The sequence below is a fragment of the Bufo bufo genome, chromosome 4 (assembly GCF_905171765.1).
Source record: "Bufo bufo chromosome 4, aBufBuf1.1, whole genome shotgun sequence".
Taxonomy (NCBI): domain Eukaryota; kingdom Metazoa; phylum Chordata; class Amphibia; order Anura; family Bufonidae; genus Bufo; species Bufo bufo.
The window spans coordinates 181,705,609-181,724,806 of NC_053392.1; the positions used below are offsets into that span (position 1 = coordinate 181,705,609).

General features: G+C 43.1%; 1 protein-coding gene across 3 annotated transcripts in view; it reads left to right on the top strand.

Moving 5' to 3' along the window:
- Nucleotides 1-19,198, top strand: part of RSRC1 (arginine and serine rich coiled-coil 1) — a 321,466-nt gene that overhangs the window by 201,867 nt on the left and 100,401 nt on the right. The window lies entirely within an intron of this gene.

Genomic DNA, 19,198 nt, shown 5'->3' on the forward strand with positions numbered 1-19,198 from the left:
TAGTGCTGGGTGGGTCTTTCAAGATGGCGTCCGCTCACGAGTGCAGTGGGCGCCGTAGCCGCTGAATGCCTGCCATTTTAAACAGAAGCCACCCAGGGCTAATGTATGGGATCGACGATAACTGCACACATTCAACCCCTCATATGCCATGGTTAAATGTGACCACGGCATCTGGAAGCTAAAAAAAACCTGGAAGCACGTGCTCTCGGGCCTGCAACGGCTCCCCCTAGTAGGGATTGGGGGAGCCAGATAGTGTGTGCAGCAGCATAGTGTAATGTGTTACAGACACCAATGCTAATGATTGCTTGTTCAAGTTTCCTATGGGAACGTTTGGAAAGTGTAAAGAAAAAGAAAAATTATTAAAAACATTTAAAGAAATTTAAAAACAAAAATAATTAAAATCGCTCCGCCCCCTCTTCCCCAAAAGCAAAATAAAAATAGATAATAAAAAATAAACACCATGGGCATCACTGTGTGTAAAAATGCCCATACCATTGAAATATAAAAATATTTATCCCATTTTTTTTTTGTTGTTCCCCAAAGAATTGAATACAAAGTGATCAAAAAGTCATACACACGACGAAATGTTATGAAAAGTACAGATCGCCCAGGAAAAAATAGCCATTACACAGCTCCGTACACATAACTACAAAAAGGTTATAGGGGTCAGAATATGGCGATGACGAGAAAAAAAGGTTTTTATTTTTCAGTATTAAAACACCAGAAAAACTATACAAATGTGATATTGCGTTAATTGTATGGACCTGGAGAATGAAAGTAACAGGTCAGTTTTACTGCATAGTGAACCCAGTATAAAAAAAAAAAAAGATAATCAGTGACAGAATTGCATTTTTTTTTTTTCCAATTCAACCGCATTGGGAAATATTTTCCAGCTTCCCACTACATTGTTTAGAATATAAAATGGTGCCATTATAAAGTACAACGTATTGTTAAATCTCCTGACATGTCTGTTGTAGTAACTACTTGCATTCCCCATGTAAAAACAATTCTGGAGCATCTATTCTTATGACTCTGTGATTTGCCATTTCTTTATTCATTCATAAACTTCTAGGAGGAATAATAAAGTATAAAATAAAAAATGAATAATAATCAAAAATAAATAATAATCATAAAATAAATAATATAAATAAAATATAAATAAAAGAAAAAATGAATAAGCAGCTTGCAGTAAAGGTACAGATGGGTGTTACCATTACCACACACGCCCAGCACAGTCTGACACCAGAAGCACTGCATTCTATGGGAGCTATTTTTTGAACTTCCATAGGAGTGAATGTAGAGCATGTGTGGTGTGCTCTCATTTAGTTTGGGGGCTCCGTTCTATCTGGAATTGGTGGCATATCCTAGAGATATGCCCCCAATGTGTGAGGTCACAACCCTTTTAATTATGACCCTCAATGGCATGTGCTATTGGATAATAATCTAGCCCTTTTTAAATAATTTCACAGTTTCTGCCATTACCACATCTTGTGGTAGGACATCCCGTACTATAACTCTATTCTTCTATATTGATGTCTAAATTTCCTTTCATCCACATGCACCTACCTTTTGCTAAGTGGATTTAATTTTTACATTTTCTATTGAGCTTTTTGTAAGGCTTTTTTGTGAAGCCTCAGCCTTCAATAATTTAAATGATTTCTTGAAATGAGAAAAATATCTTTGTGGTTCCATAATAAATTGGAGGCATACAGGGGATCATACACATATGTATTATGAATTATGGCAACATACAACTCCCTACAATGCAGCTGTGTTTGGCTTAATTTTATCTGAATATTTTATATTAGCATCAATGGGGCACAAAAATCCTGAATTACATTTTTTGTGGCTAGAGTAAGATTCTAAACATTGTAGTGCCCCTAAGCTTTCTTCTTTCCATGATGTCTCTTTTCCGTATTCAGCCACATTTTAATTTTCTTCAGTCTTTATTTGCCCAGCCACATATCCAATTCACAAATATATCAAGACCTAATATTAACCAAAATGCTAAATCTATTTATTTGTGTTTCGTTTGCCCATTTCCAATTTCTCGTACAATGTTCCAACCCCAGACAGTCGTCACATGAACACCATTAGGCATGAAATCTGATTGTGAATTGCTTTTTACTTTGAATTATCGGTTCTTTGATGTCGAATTTACATTTGACATGAGCTTCGATATAATGGTAACTGCATTTAAAACAAAACAAAGTAACAGATTGAAGTGGTTTCAGGGCTTTAATCCCTTGGTAAATTAGCCAGAAGGCTCGCCTTTTCATGGTCTTCTCCACAACAGGTTGAAATCGTTTGGGCATAAGCAGAGAGATCCACCACAGGGAGTAGTTTGTGAAAGAGACCAGGTTGGAAGTAGTGTCTTACTTCAGCAGTTCCTGTCTCATGGATCCGAGTATAATGAAATACTGCCTTCACAAGCAGTTGGTATTATTTCTGGTGGTATGGAGGGAAGTGTTCCATTAGCCAGATGGAAGTACTTTTATGTTTATACCTAGAAGTTATGGAAAACAAGTTTTCTTTGGAATTTATGTAGAATGTGATTTGTATGTAAAGAGGACTTGTTAGGCTACTTTCACATGAGCATTAATATTTTCCGGTATTGAGATCCGTCATAGGGTCTCAATACCGGAAAAAAACGCTTCCGTTTTGTCCCTATTCATTGTCAATGGTGAAAAAACGTAATTGAACAGAAGGCAATGCTCCAAAATGCATTCCGTTCCGTTCTCATACCGGAGAGCAAACCGCAGCATGCTGCGGTTTGCTTTCTATCCTGCGATGCAGAGCAAAACAGATCCTTCTCTGACACAATCTGACACAATAGAAACCGGATCCGTCCCCTATTGACTTTCAATGGAGTTCATGACGGATCCGTCTTGGCTATGTTACAGATAATACAACCGGATCCGTTCATAACGGATGCAGACGGTTATATTATCAGTAATGGAAGCGTTTTTGCTGGACCCTGCCGGATCTAGCAAAAACGCTAGTGTGAAAGTAGCCTCATTTCACCTTTAGAATAGAAAACTTTTTCGTAGATGAAATCATATTGTCTCCACTGTATTTGTGAACATTAATATCATCTATTTATTACTATACATTACAGTAATATCAGCTAATTTTTACTATGCTGCACTTAAAAAAAAATATTTGGTGTTTTGCGGAGATTGCTACATCACCAAGGGAATCCTAGGTATACCCCCCATCAAGTCAATCCGTGTGGCTCTTTTCTATAGTAGGGATGGTGATGTGTTGGTGGGTATACTGAAAGATGGAGTCAATTTTCACATTACATTTGTGGATTGTGTTTTGTATACAGTATGTCTTGGGCATACTGGAAGCATGCCAAACAGTTCATATGTCTGCCCTTGAGTTCCATAGAAAGAAACCGCTACGTAGTCTCCTTTTTATGCTTATTGAAAAGCTTAGTCCCCAGCACTTGTCAGTACAGACAAGTCAATGTTATGCCAGCATATACTGGCCAAACAAGGATACTCTTTTTGCATACTGATGACTAGTGAATGTATATAGGCTGTTTCCCACCAATTTGTATAGGATTTTCCACCAATTTGCTAAAAAAAAAAGTCATCCCAAATGTAGTGTTTTATAGCTTGGCCTTAAAGAGGTTGTTGAAATTGACGGCAAATCCATCGCACTGTAAATTCCTCAACAGAATCCTCACGATTTGGAATTTCGGCAGATAGGCTGCAGATTTTCCACTGTAAAAAAAACTAAAACTAAATAGACCTGTTCAACATGGAAGTTCTCCTCCTCCAGTTTTATTTATTTATTTTCCGATTTTCTTTACTAATTTTTCAGACTGGCTTATGTGGTTTGAAACCAGAAAAGCCAAATGGCCCAGAGAACCGCAATAATATGCACATCCAAGAATTAAAAAAGCGATCAAGCAATTTATATGGACAACACAGATATATAGACATTAAAAGATTGTATACAATAAACCATGTGCTGGTAAATAATAAAGCCAGACACAAATACGTGGCCCACCAATGTTTATTTGTAAGGAAACATCATGTGTAGTCCGGGATAGAGTAAAATACAACATGAGGCAAAAACAGAAATAATCAATCAGTAATAATGTAGCATCAAAGAATGAAAAATAATACCTGACTAAGAAATGAAGTAAAGTAGCAAAAGAGCCTGGACTAGTTAGGTGAGCCTATGTTTATGTCAATGTGGCTGGTCGGATTCATTTTCAAAATGGCCACTAGCCTACCATTCCAAACGTTTGCTTGCAGTTTTTTTTTTTTTTTAAGATCGAATATGAGTTCACCTGAAATACAAAAAAAACCGACTACACTTCATCCTTAGGTCTCTTTCACACCGTAGTTTTGGTCAGCAAAAAATACGGACAGCACACGGGTATTGGAGGAGAAGAAAAATTCCAGCAATTTTCTAAAATAAATCCATCTTTATTGAAGCATATAAAATCCAGTATGATTCAAAATCAGAGGAATGGCCAGAAATGCACCGTGTGCTGCATCCATGAGGCTGTTCCACAAACTATAGAACATGTCCTATTCTTGTCCATTTTGCAGATCATAATAACCAGTTTTAGTAGAAAAATGTGGCATGCACATGGCTGGTATCTGTATGTTGCGTATCCGTGGTTTGCAGACTGCAAAATGGATAAATCCTTTTGCATGGCCTAAGACAGGACCAACTGTTGTGAAACTGTAACTCTCAACATGCTCCATTCACATCTATAGACAAAAGTCAAGAAAGTGAGCATGCTGGGAGTCGTAGTTTTACCACAGCTGGTGCCGGAGGTTGCTAATCCTTGGCATAAGGCATTCCAATCACATGTTATCAGTGGTGGCTTCAAGCACTGGGAATGTTGTGGGATTTTTTTTTTTACTCGAATGTGCAGTATGTTTCTTCATTCTGTGTGTTTATATGTAAAGGGGTTGTATTCATGTAATGGGTCTATTAATAAAATATTTAAAGTTTTCAGTAAGATTAAGGTACTTTAACTTTGTTAGAGTCTGTGGGCCATAAATAAAAATTGCTATAAAAAGAAATTTTCTTGTTTCATGATGCATGAAATTTTGTAGAATAAATAGTCAATTGACTTTTTTTTTAGAATATTTTAATCCCTTAGTGACCCTCAAATGTGCCTTTTTAGGGCAGTCACTAAGGGATCTTAGACTAGACTGCTGCCTTTTTACAATGGCATAATATAAGCACTGCACGGATCTTCCATGCAGGGAAGAGCAGGAGCTCAACTGTCTTAACCGCCGAGCTTCTGCTTTAACAGCCAAGATGTCAGAATTGCCGATCCTGGCCTTTTAACCCCTTAGATGCCACAGTCAATAGTGACTGTGACATCTTAGTGGCTTCAGAGGGAGGGGACTCTTCTGTCACCCCCAGGTCAGAGGCACAGCCTAATAGGTTGCCTGTCAGGATCCTACTGACAGCACAATACATTGCACTACATAAGTAGTAGAGTGTACTATGGAAGCGATCAGAGGATCACATGTCAAAGTTCCCTTTTGTCACTAATAAGTGTAAAATAATAAAAACAAACTCTCCAAATTAAACAAGCCCACATCTTTTTTCCATTGAAAGAATGTATTTTAATGGAAAACATTTATAAAAATAACCCCTGCACATATTTGGTATCACCATTTCAGTAATGACCCAAAATGCACAATTATCATGTACCGTAATTTATCCCACATGGTTGACGCAATAAAAATAAACGTGACAGTTTATCACGTCACAAAAAAAAACGATCAAACTGTTGTATGTACGCAAAAATGATACTAATGACAAACTTTTTTCTTTTAACATGGGTTTTTATTGTGTAAAAGTAGTAAAACATAAAAACAAACTATGGGGGAGACTTATCAAACTGGTATAAAGTAGAACTGGCTTAGTTGCCCAAAGCAACCAATCAATTTTCCAAAGGAGCTGTGAAAAATGAATAGTGAAATCTGATTGGTTGCTATTGGCAACTAAGCCAGTTCTACATTACACCAGTTTGATAAATTTCCCCCTATATGTATTTGGTATCGCTGTAATTGTACAGACCCAAATAATAAAGCTATCACGTTATTTATGCCACAAAAGGAACTTTGCAAGATTTTCAATATAAAAAAATGACTGTATTGCTGTTTTTTTTCATTCCCAGAAAGTGGTAATAAAAATTAAACGGGTTGTCTGGGTTCAGAGCTGAACCCAGACAATATCCCCTTCTTCACCCATTTATCCCTTAAGAGTGGAGCATCGGAGCATTTCATGCTGCGATGCTCCCCTTGCCCTGTGTTGCATCGTGCAGGACAAGGGCTTTTTGGTTTACATTTTTACACTGCTCGGGGGAGGCGTTCTCCTAGAAGTGATCCTGGTGACATCACCGGCACTAATTGCTGCTCATTAGTGCCGGTGACGTCACTGGACTCACTGCTAGGTGGAAGTCTCCATCTAGCATTCCCATTAACATCACCGGATATAAAGAAAAAGCCTTCGCCAATACAGCACAGGGCAAGGGGGAGCATTGGAGTGCCACTCATTCATGCTGCATGAGGTAAGAAGGGGTTATGTCTGGGTTCAGCTCTGAACCTGGACAACCCCTTTAATAAGTTGTGCAGACCAAAATGGTGCACAAAAAAAATTATAAATATAAAAATCTACGGAAAATAAAGTTATGGCTCTTGGATTGTGATGCTGAAAAAATAGCTTGGTCACGAAAGTGCAAAACAGGATGGTCACTAAGCGGCTAATAAACATGCATTTGGTTTGCAATGTTATAGTAAATAGGCTGTTGTTTTTTGTTTTTTTTGTTTTTTTTAATAAGTAAGTTATATTATAGGCTATTATATGCCATGAACCTTCGTTGGTATTCTATCACTAGTGTCATTTTGTACAAGCTTTTTGAAGTTTACATTCATTTGACAATATGGTCATAAAGTGTGAAATGTGCCCCATATCATTAACAACACAGAAACCTCAATGATATTTTGTTATTGATATCTGTCAACAAGACCCGAGATTGAGAGAAAATTGGATGTATTATTGAATGTGTTCAAGCTGATCTGTGGCCCTTCAGTACTATTCTCTTGGGCTTTCATATTCTATTTAGCACCGGCTTTAGGGATCAATATAAAATTCAGTTGATGATCATATATTTAATTACACCAAGCTAAATTCCTGCTTGAAGCATGACACCTGCTAGAGAGCGCTGCTCAGGGCAGCGTGCAATGATATGGCTGCATTTCCATGTCCAAGAGTGCAAATCTTCTGAGGGTCCCAAATGGGGCCACTGAGGCAAGCCATCTCATAGTCTTTGATACAGTTTTGGGGGTGGTTTAATTTCCCATAATGCCATTGATCAATGATTTCCTTTCAGCACTGATGTAATTAAAGGGATTAAGCCTGCGTGTGCTGTGTTGTCTAGAAATATATTATTCCGGAGATTTAGAGAAAATCGATAGAAGCGAGGGAGGCCAGTGTTCAGAATAGAACAGCAGGAGAGTGTTGAAAGACGGAGCGGAGAGTGAAACACCGCTTTAGGACAAACGTATAGTGGAAATCTACCTGGGAATTTCTGCTGACCTACGCAGGCCAGATTCTCTGTAACCACGAGCATTTCACCGCTTTTTATCAATTTACTGTACATATAGTCTAACAGCCTTGTGCTAGAAGTTTTTATTCCCACTTTGGAGGCACTGAAAAAAACATGGGCACGTTGCATTGTCTAGGAGCACGCAATCAATCATGCATCCCTATTGAAATAACACTAGTATTGGAAGTTTGTATGAAAGGAATGTTAAATATGTTTGTACAGTTTGTACAGTAGTAACTTGTCGTAACGGAGTAAAGTTGATTTATCTGATATTCTGTGTTCTATAATTCATTGGTTACTTGCTATGGTAGTGGAGTTTCCTAACTGATCTATTTCTAAGTAATGCATAATTGGTTCCATTTTGGATCTAAATGTTTCTTATTTTGACACTTGTCCCGAACGTCTTCCTTCCTATGTATGCAGATAACCAGTATAATGATGTTTAGTGTTGAGCGAACTTGTGTTTCAAGTTCGACGTCTAAAGTTCAGGTTCGGGTTATCGAAGTATCCCGTTATGGATTCCGCTACCACGGACCATAACGGAATTTAGAAGCCATAACGGGATACTTCGATAACCTGAACTCGAACTTTAGACGCCAAACTTAAAACACAAGTTCGCTCAACACTAATGTTGATCTGTCATAGATTTTCCGGGACCCCCACCGATCAGCGGTTTGACAAGGCACCATCAGCGCCACGGCCTCCTCGCAGCTTTCCCTTAGCCATGTGACGTCACATTCATCAGTCACATGGCCTAGGCACAGCTCAGCCCCATTGAAGTGAATTGGCTGAGCTGCGATACCAAGCCTAGCCGCTATCAAATGGATGGCTCTGTGTTTGGTGAGCAGAGATAAGGCCACTGTGCTACCGCGAACACCAATGCCTTCTCAAACAGCTGATCAGTGGGGTCCCCGGTGTCTGACCGCCACCAGATTGCGTTCTGTTTTTATCGCGCGAATGCAATGCATTTTGCACACGCGTGATAAAAAAATGAATGTGGTACCCAGACCCGAACTTCTTCACAGAAGTTCAGATTTGGGTTCAAGGTTGTGTAGATTGTATTATTTTCCCTTATAACATGGTTATAAGGGAAAATAATTGCATTCTGAATACAGAATGCATAGTACAATAGTGCTTGAGGGGTTAAAAAACAAAAAAATTTTTTAACTCAACTTAATCCACTTGTTCGCGCAGCTGGCATCTCTTCTGTCTTGTTCTGTGAGGAATAGGACCTTTGATGACGTCACTACGCTCATCACATGGTCCGTCACATGATCATTTACCATGGTGATGGATCATGTGACGGACCATGTGATGAACGTAGTGACCTCATCAAAGGTCCTATGCCGGCTGCGCAAACAAGTGGAATAAGGTAAGTTAAATAATTTTTTAATTTTTTTTAACCCCTCAAGCCCTATTGTACTATGCATTCTGTGTTCATAATGCTATTATTTTCGCGTATAACCATGTTATAAGGGAAAATAATAATGATCGGGTCCCCATCCCGATTGTCTCCTAGCAACCGTGCGTGAAAATCGCACCGCATCCGCACTTGCTTGCGGATGCTTGCGATTTTCACGCAGCCCCATTCACTTCTATGGGCCCTGCGTTGCGTGAAAAACGCACAAAATAGAGCTTGCTGCGATTTTCACGCAATGCACAAGTGATGCGTGAAAATCACTGCTCATGTGCACAGCCCCATAGAAATGAATGGGTCCGGATTCAGTGCGTGTGCAATGCGTTCAACTCACGCATCACACCCACGCGGAAATCTCGCCCGTGTGAAAGGGGCCATAATGTGACCATTTCTTGTGCATATGTTATACAGACAGATATGTGGTACTTTAACCACTACAGAACCGCCGTACGCAGGATTGCGTCTTTGCGGCGGCCCTGTTATTCCGAGTGGACTTGCCGGCGCGTCATCTCGCGAGACGCAAGATTTCGGGCAAAGCCGGCCCGCGCATGCGCATCGCGGGCCGGCAAAAGTTAAAAGACAAGTTCGTCATCAGCCTGCCAGCCAATGATCGTCGCTGGCAGGCTGATGATTTAAAAAAAAAAGAATCAGAAGCTAGTTAACACATTATATTTATAAATATAATGTGTTAAATGACTTCTGTGCTCCTCTGCTGGTCCTTTTCGTCGGTTGGTCCCAGCAGAGGAGCACACATCAGTGAGTACACCCAACACTACACTTAGCCCCCAGATCACCCTCCATCACCCCAATTAACCCCTTGATCACCCCTTGATCGCCCCTGTCAATCACCTAGTGAAAGGGAAAAAAGTGATCAGTGTAAACTGTCCCTTTTTTTTCACTGGTATTGACTGTTAGGTTTTAGGATAGTTTAGGCCCCTTGGTTAGGTAGTTAGTGATCGTTTAGTGCCCAGCCCACCCCACCGCACCGCAGTCACTGATTCGCTGATTAGCGTATTGCTTATCAGTATTGGTACTTTTATAGTATCTGTAAGTGATCAGAACTGATCACAGTCAGATCTATAATAGTATTAGTGTCAACTTAGCTCGCCCTCCACCCAAAACGCAGTGTTTGCCCGATCAGGCCTGATCGGTCCGCCCACACTTGCGTTCACCATGCCCGCCCCGCCGCAGTGACAAAAAATGTTTATTTTTAATTTTTTTATCACTGCACAATCACTCTACAAGCGCTGCGGCGATAAAAAAATCTGTTTTGATATTTTTTATCAATCGCAGCGGCCTCCGGTACTTCGCTAGCCTCCCATTTGTAAGACAGGCTTGCTTTTTTTGTTGGGTAGTCTCAGGGAATACCCCCTAAATTTAGTTGACCAAATGGCAAACAAGGGGTATTCTTCTGAAGAGGCCTACAGGATTCTGACCCAGTCGGATGAGGAATGGGAACCCTCATCTGACGAATCCAGCGGGTCAGAATATGAACCTGTAGAAAGCAGTGGCAGTCTGACCCAAAGTTCCGACGAGGAGGTTGAGGTCCCTGATACCACCAGGCATACCCGGCCCCGTGTTGCTACACCACAGGTTGTGCAGGATCCGCTTCAAGGGCAGCAGAGTGGGGATGGCGCTGTCGGATTACGTGGTGAGGCATACACCAGCAGCGCAGCCCATCCTGGACCTAGTACCAGCACTGCCGTACAACATGGTGAAGTGGCGAGCACCAGAAGGGCAGTTGAAGCTGGTACGGTGGCACGTGCATTAGTTCCCCCGTCGCAGCCACCGCACAGACAGGCCTGTAGAGCCCCTAGAGTCCCTGAGGTGCTGGCAAACCCTGATTGGCAGCCCCCAACTTCAGCCGCACCTGTAGTTCCCCCTTTCACCACCCAGTCTGGAGTTCGGGTTGAGACAGCTCAGATCGGTTCGGCACTGGGGTTTTTTGAGCTGTTCTTGACTGCAGAGCTCTTGGACTTGGTTGTGGCAGAAACAAACCGATATGCCACTCAATTTATAGCCGCCAACCCGGGAAGCTATTATGCCCAGTCTTTCCGGTGGAAACGAGTCCAAGTTTCCGAATTTAAAATTTTTCTGGGCCTTCTCCTCAACATGGGCTTAACCAAAAAGCATGAATTGCGGTCATATTGGTCCACGAACCCAATTCATCATATGCCCATGTTCTCTGCTGCCATGTCCAGGACACGATCTGAGGCCATCCTGCATTTCCTGCACTTTAGCGACAACAGCACCTCTCGTCCCAGAGGCCACCCAGCTTTTGACCGGCTCCACAAAATTCAGCGCCTCATAGACCACTTCAACACCAAATTTGCAGATTTGTATACCCCTGAGCAAAACATCTGCGTAGACAAGTCCCTTATACATTTTACCGGGCGCCTTGGCTTCAAACAATACATCCCAAACATTTGTTCCTAGAACAGATTGGCTGCTGTAGCACCGCGCGACCTAGTCGCCGGGGCTTCCCCCAACGGCTCGTTACCACCCGTCTTGCAAGGGGGGAGAGGGCTGCCTTGTGTAACCAAGAACTGCTCGCGGTGAAATGGAGAGACAAGCGTGACGTTTACATGCTCTCCTCCATTCACGCAGACACGACAATCCAAATTGAACGAGCAACCAGTGTCATTGAAAAGCCCCTTTGTGTCCACGACTATAATTCGCTCATGGGAGGGGTGGACTTCAATGACCAGATGTTGGCTCCTTATCTACTTTCCCGCAGGACCAGACGCTGGTATAAGAAGGTGTCTGTATATTTAATTCAATTGGCTGTATATAATAGTTTTGTTCTCTACAGTAAGGCTGGGAGAACAAGATCCTTCCTCAAATTTCCGGAAGAGATCCAGGAGGTTCCGTGGCCCCATCAACCAGTGTAGTGAGCCGTCTACACGAGCGACATTTCCCCAGTGTCGTTGCTGGTACCTCAAACCGACCGCCACCCCGAAAAAAATGTTGTGTCTGTAGCAGGAGTGGAATAAGGCGTGACACCCGCTATATCTGTCCTGACTGCCCTGACCACCCTGCCCTATGCTTAGGTGAGTGTTTCCGGAAGTACCACACACAGGTGCACTTAGCATAGGGATGCGTTTCACAGACAGGCACACAGGGCTATTAGGGCCCTTTCACTCAAAGCTGCTGCAAACCTCTCCTTTCACCTGGGACAAAGTGCATAATGTACTTCGCCACATCTTTGGGCGATTTGCGCTTTGCACATTGTCCCATGGGGAAGGAGAGGTTTGTCCTATAAAGGTAAAAAAAATAAAAATAAATCACTGGTAAGCAAAAAAGTTTACGTTCTGTTCAAAAAGTTAAATAAAGTTTATATGTTCCGTTCAAATGTTATTATAAAGTTAATAAATTGATTGCGTTGCGGCCTGGTATTTTCTTTTTTTTTTTTTACCTTCTAGGTGGACCAACCGATGAACCAGCTGCAGCTCTGATGTGCATTCTGACAGAAGCATTGCGCTGTTGTCAGATTACACAAAAGTCGGTGTATGCTGCGCTGCAAGACGAGATTTCTCCTCTGCAGTAAAAGATATGTTTGCCGAGGCATATGAGCTGAGGGGCGCGGTGTTCGTATGCTTTGGCAAACACTTTGTAATATAAAAAATAAATAAAATAAATCTTGGCAATGATTTATTCATCCACATCGATTGATGTTAATGGAGAAATCTGGTTTGCCTGGGCATACGGCCTAAGTGGGTTTGGATGTTGGGCGGAGCTCCTATGTCCTGGCAGACGCCTTTCCCCTCCTTTTTTTTTTTTTTTTGGCAGAGATTTTTTCATCCACATTGATCAATGCGAATGAAGAAATCTGTGCCGTTCATTTTTTCTTTCAGCCCAGAGGCTGAACGGAAAAAATATATATCATTACCCGTATGCTCAATATAAGGAGAATAGCAGAAACTCCTAATGCTGGCCATACATGTAATGATTGCGGAGACCCTCAAATGCCAGGGCAGTACAAACACCCCACAAATGACCCCATTTTGGAAAGAAGGCACCCCAAGGTATTCGCTGAGGGGCATATTGAGTCCATGAAAGATTGAAATTTTTGTCCCAAGTTAGCGGAAAGGGAGACTTTGTGAGAGAAAAAAAATCAATTTCCGCTAACTTGTGCAAAAAAAATAATCTTCTATGAACTCGCCATGCCCCTCATTGAATACCTTAGGGTGTCTTCTTTCCAAAATGGGTCACATGTGGGGTATTTATACTGCCCTGGCATTTTAGGGGCCCTAAAGCGTGAGAAGAAGTCTGGGATCCAAATGTCTAAAAATGCCCTCCTAAAAGGAATTTGGGCCCCTTTGCGCATCTTGGCTGCAAAAAAGTGTCACACATGTGGTATCGCTGTACTCAGGAGAAGTTGAGCAATGTGTTTTGGGATGTCATTTTACATATACCCAGCTGGGTGAGATAAATATCTCGGTCAAATGCCAACTTTGTATAAAAAAAAATGGGAAAAGTTGTCTTTTGCCGAGATATTTCTCTCACCCAGCATGGGTATATGTAAAAGACACCCCAAAACACATTGCCCAACTTCTCCTGAGTACGCGATACCACGTGTGACACTTTTTTGCAGCCTAGGTGGGCAAAGGGGCCCACATTCCAAAGAGCACCTTTAGGATTTCACAGGGCATTTTTTACACATTTTGATTTCAAACTACTTCTCACGCATTAGGGCCCTAAAATGCCAGGGCAGTATAACTACCCCACAAGTGACCCATTTTGGGAAAGAAGACACCCCCAGGTATTTCGTGATGGGCATAGTGAGTTCATGGAAGTTTTTATTTTTTGTCACAAGTTACTGGAATATGAGACTTTGTAAGAAAAAGTCAACCTCCTCATCAGACGAAAAAGTCAACCTCCTCATCAGACGAGCACTGCAGCCAGCCAGCTGTGGCTGGCTGCAGTGCTCGTCTGATGAGGAGGTTGAGCGAAGTGCGCTCATGCGCACTTCGCTCAATGAGGCTGATTGTAAATGTCCGCACGGGCGCATCAGGCACAGGCCTGTTCGCACGGCGTGGATCTTTGAAAAGGAGGAGGGGCACTGAGCGAGAGCCGGAGGCGTATTTCATTACATTCAGGGCGGCGCTGAAAGCATCAGGGGAGGAGCTGGGCACCAACGGCGGCGGCGGCGGGCGGCAGCTTGAGACCAACAGAAACGCCCTGGGCACCTTATCAAGAAGATTGACAGGTTAGATAAAAGCTCTTTTTATCAAAAGGAGACGGCGAATTTATCTTCTAACAACACCTTTGTAATCACAGGGGGCGCCATGGAGATAACAATACTTTTAAAAGGGGGGGTTAGAAAGTGGTGACAGAGTCCCTTTAAAGTAAGAATTATAGCTATCTAACCTTAGTATAGTCCCTTTGTATTGGAGAGTTAGAAAGCATTCAGTTGATGATGTCTGGAACGGATATGTCCACTTTAACTACATACCGTATAAATTGGAAGTCCAAATAACATAAACATACCAGGCTCATTGTAAATTATTCAGCCTGATGACCCCAAAGTGTTGTCTTGGCTGTCAAACGTCCTCACCCAGGGCTTCAGCTTTGCTGATTCTTTTCTAGGTTATCAGGAAAACTAACCAGACACTCCAGTACATTTCTGGAATAGCTTACAATGCTAGAAAACAATTCTGCCTGTTGTGTAGGTCATCTAAAATGAAATCATGTAACTAGGACTTTAAAATCTTTTGTGTCAAGTATTAAATGTTTCATGTAGGGCACAACACTCATTTTTTAAACAAAATAAAAGCACACAGCCCTATAGGACCGGTATATTGCGGACATGCTAGCGGCGATCTAGCTGTGCATGTCCGCAGCTCTATAACCGAAAACGAGGTGACAGAATCCCTTTAATATCTTTGCACTGCATAACCCCTTAAATTTCATGAGTCTGCCAACAGGAGGATGATTGTGTGCATTGCAGGATTGCAAGGAGAAAGCCACTGCTCCAAAAAGAACATTGCTGTTCATCTGCATTTTTTATGAGGTCATCTGGAGCAGAAGGCACAAAAATAGAACTTTTGGGGGGGCGGGGCTTGCTCATGGCGGAGTAGGACGCACGTTAGTGAAGCTCTCCCGCCATCTCCGCTTATTAAGCTATTTCTACCTACATTCCTGCTCGTTCACGATCCCTGATGGGCCGTAAGACTGCCAAGGGGGTACAGGAGCCTGCTCAGCAGCCGGAGGGGTCTGGGATCGAGAAGTTTTTTGGATCCCAGCCGAGTGGCACAGGGCCGGCAGAGACGCCCAAGATGGCGACCGGGAAGAAGGCGCCTGCGACCGCTGTTAATCTGAGCCCGCCACATGAAGAAAAAGAACCAGAAAGCCCGGCGGACGGCACTGCAGAGGGTGAATGGGATATCCGCACGTTTCTGCAGGCTCTCCCTACCAAGGACGACCTAGCCCAATCGGTGCAGAGGTTGGAGCAGACATACCGATCAAAGATGGAAACCCTGAAAGGGGAAATCAAGCACCTGGTCACCAGGGTCGAGGCTGCTGAAAAGACACAGGAGACCTTTCAAGACCAACTAGATGATCAGCACAAGGTACTGTCAGCGCACTCGCAACAGATCAGCCACCTGTTATCACATGTGGATGACTTGGAGAACCGCCATCGCAGGAATAACCTGCGGATCCAAGGGGTGGCGGAATCAATAACCACGTCTGAACTTGAGGCAACGATCCAGACCTTTTTCAGCACACTGCTGGGCGAAACAGCACAATTGCCGGTGGAGTTAGACCGTCTGCATAGGGCCTTAGGGCCTAAACCTACGGACGTCTCCAGACCAAGGGACATTGTGTGCCGAGTGCACTTTTTTAGAGTGAAAGAAGAAATACTAAGGGCGGCGAGGCAAGCGGACACTCTGGATTAGGAGGTTCTGTGGTACAGATTCTGCCGGACCTCTCTAGACGTACCCTCCAACTTAGAAGGGCGGTAAAGCCTCTACTCACCTTGCTTAAAGAGAGAGAGATACCATATAGATGGGGCTTCCCCTTTCAGCTGCATGTAAGGAAAGATGGCAGATCGGCGGTCTTCAGAGATCCGGAGGACCTCCCCAAGTTTCTGGAGACTTTGTCGCTTCCACGCGTATCACTACCGGAGTGGCCGTTGGTTATGGAGCCTGCACCTGGACCACAAAGAGAAAGGTGGTCTGAGGTCTCCCCAAGGGCTTCTAGGCAAAGGAAGTCGCCATGAAGCTGGTCTTTCTAAACGTGGGACTAATTGCCTTTTTGCAGTGGTCGTATAATAGGCCACTAATATAAATCATAGCCTGCCTCATGCTAATGTGGTAATGGCCGACAGGCCTTCCTGTTATGTTCACACATTTAATGTGTGCTATGCTCAGGACAGCATGAGAGTTGAAGGTTATTATATCATGGGTCATGTTGTTTTCAATAAGTTTCAGTCAGTAAATGGGTGGGCCATAAGGGCCTATACAGTTTACAGTTTGCTTAATGCAGGATTTATGTTAACACTATTTCTGTGTAGCTTTTTTTTTCTTCTAAATATCAGATGATAATATCATATGGAGATGGGGGGGGGGGGGCCTGCTTTGTCATCTAGGGCTTCCTCTTCTCCCTTAAATGGGTGGGTGGTGGAGGGTTGACTTATTCCACTGCCTATTGATAATTGGAAGTATTGTTATTTTCGTTGCCCCATACCATGGGGATTTATCTGTTATATATGTTGTTTGTATGTCCTCCCTTTTGTGTCTTGTCTTCCCTAGGGCAGTGGTTCTGTCCTTATGTTTGGCATCTAATAACTTACAGAAACACATCTCCTATCCGATATGGGGCCCATTAAAGTATGCTCATATAATGTTAATGGTTTGAATGAGCCGGCCAAGAGGAATCAAGTACTATATAGCCTTCACAAACAGAAAGTCGATATAGCCCTCCTGCAAGAGACCCATTTTAAGGAAGGTCACGCCCCTTCATGCTAAAATAGGTACTTCACCACATGGGCTCATAGTAATTATGCTGAATCTAAACAAGGGGGGTTGCCATAGCTATTCATAAAAATATACCCTGTAGTGTGCTGGATACCCGCCGAGATGACCAAGGTCGTTACTTATTTCTGAAAGTTAATATTGCCTCCAGATTATTGATTCTTGCTAATATATATTGTCCCAACACAGGTCAGAGTGGCTTTGCGAATTTAGCCTTCGCCGCATTGGAGGGACTTTGCGGAAGGCGCAAGGATTATCCTAGGTGTGATATCCAACCTCCCCCTTAAGAAAGCTAAACTAGACACGTCTCAGGTGAGTCCTCCACTTCTCCTGGGGTAGCCCGTGGTTTCAGAGACACCTACAGGCGTTGCGGTTGGTGATGTGTGGAGAATACTGCACCCAACAGGAAAGGATTTTACATTCTTTTCTATGACACATAAATCATACCACCGCCTGGACTATGTGTTTGTCTCACATGACTTATTAGACCTACACCCGACTGCAGCAATAGAACCTATCCTATTTTCTGATCACTCAATGACTTGGGTAGCTTTAGACCTGGGAGATCCCACTCATTCAAGGAGCTTTTGGAAATTGAATGATAATGTACTGAAGGACAGTGTGTGTGTGGCTGACATTAAGAAGGTTATTGAGGAATTTGTGGAGGTTCATACAGGGGACTCCTCCAGATCCACTATTAAATGGGAGGCGCTTAAGTGTGTGATCAGAGGTAGTCTGATTTCTCACGCGTCCCGACTCAAGAAAATGAGGGCCGCTAAGATTGTCGAACTTTTGAGGAAGGTAGCGGATCTGGAGAAGTCTCATAAGAACAATTTGGATCCTGCGGTGTTTCAGGAGCTCTGCGACACTAGAAGTGAGTTGCGGAAGCTCATTGACCAGAAATATTTGGGAGCCAGAGACAAATTGAAAAGTTTGTTTCTATGGACTAGGCGATAAGAGCGGCAGACTCCTGGCGAGGGCATTAAGACCCACGCGCGGCATCCGGTTATATCTCCTCACTAAATTGTAGAGTGGGGGGGGAAGGTCCAGCTACAGAAGACATTTTGAGGAGTTTCGGGCCTACTATGAGGAGCTATACAGCTTGAAAGGTAAATATGCAGATTTGGCTCCTGATATTAAAGCCCATAAAATAAAACAGTATCTAGCTGAGTTAAAGGGACCTAAACATTCGTCTACAGACAGCTTGGATTTGGAAAGAGAGGTGACCGATCAAGAGATCAGAGGGGTGGTGAAGTCGTTGGAGGTTGGTAAATGCCCTGGCCCCGACGGATTTACACCCCGTTTTTATAAAAAGTTTTTGGCAGAGATACTGGGTCCTCTGAAGGCTATGTGTAATTCCCTAGATCATGGAGATGTGTTCCCGGCGCAGGCAGTTACGGCACATATTTGTGTCATTCCTAAGCCGGGAAAGGATCCTATGGCCTGTTGTAATTACCGACCAATTTCTTTAATTAACGTGGACGTGAAAATTTACGCGAAAATATTGGCAAATAGGCTAAGGGGACATATTCCTTCCCTGGTGTCAGCAGACCAAGTGGGGTTTGTCCCCGGTAGGGAAGCTAGGGATAACACCATCAGATCTTTGGCTCATATTGCAAAGGCTAGAACTAGTGGGTCGCCTCTGTGTCTCCTCTCAGTCGACGCGGAAAAAGCGTTTGACCGCGTCGACTGGGATTTTCTTAGGGAGACCTTGCTGGCGTTTGGGTTGGGACCTAGCATGCTACTCAGAATAATGGCGCTCTACAATAAGCCGCGAGCTCAGGTGAGAGTAAATGGCGCTTTGTCTTCCTCTTTTGAGATCCTCAATGGGACTCGCCAGGGGTGTCCGCTGTCGCCATTGCTATATATTCTGGTCATGGAGTTTCTGGCAAGGGCACTGAGAGCCAATGCATCAATTAAAGGTCTTTATTTTGGTACATTGGAATCCAAAATTGCAATATATGCAGACGATTTACTGGTGTACTGTGCGGATCCAGTTGTTAGCTTACCAAATATTACGAAAGAGTTCTCTGTATTTGGGGACCTGAGCAATTTTAAGGTGAACTTTCACAAATCTGAGATACTGAATGTCACGGTACCACACACCACAGTGCAAGCCTTGAAGCTAGCTTTTCCGTTCCAGTGGAAGACGGATTACATCTCATACCTGGGGGTGGCCATCCCTGCCCAGTTAGAGGATCTTTATCG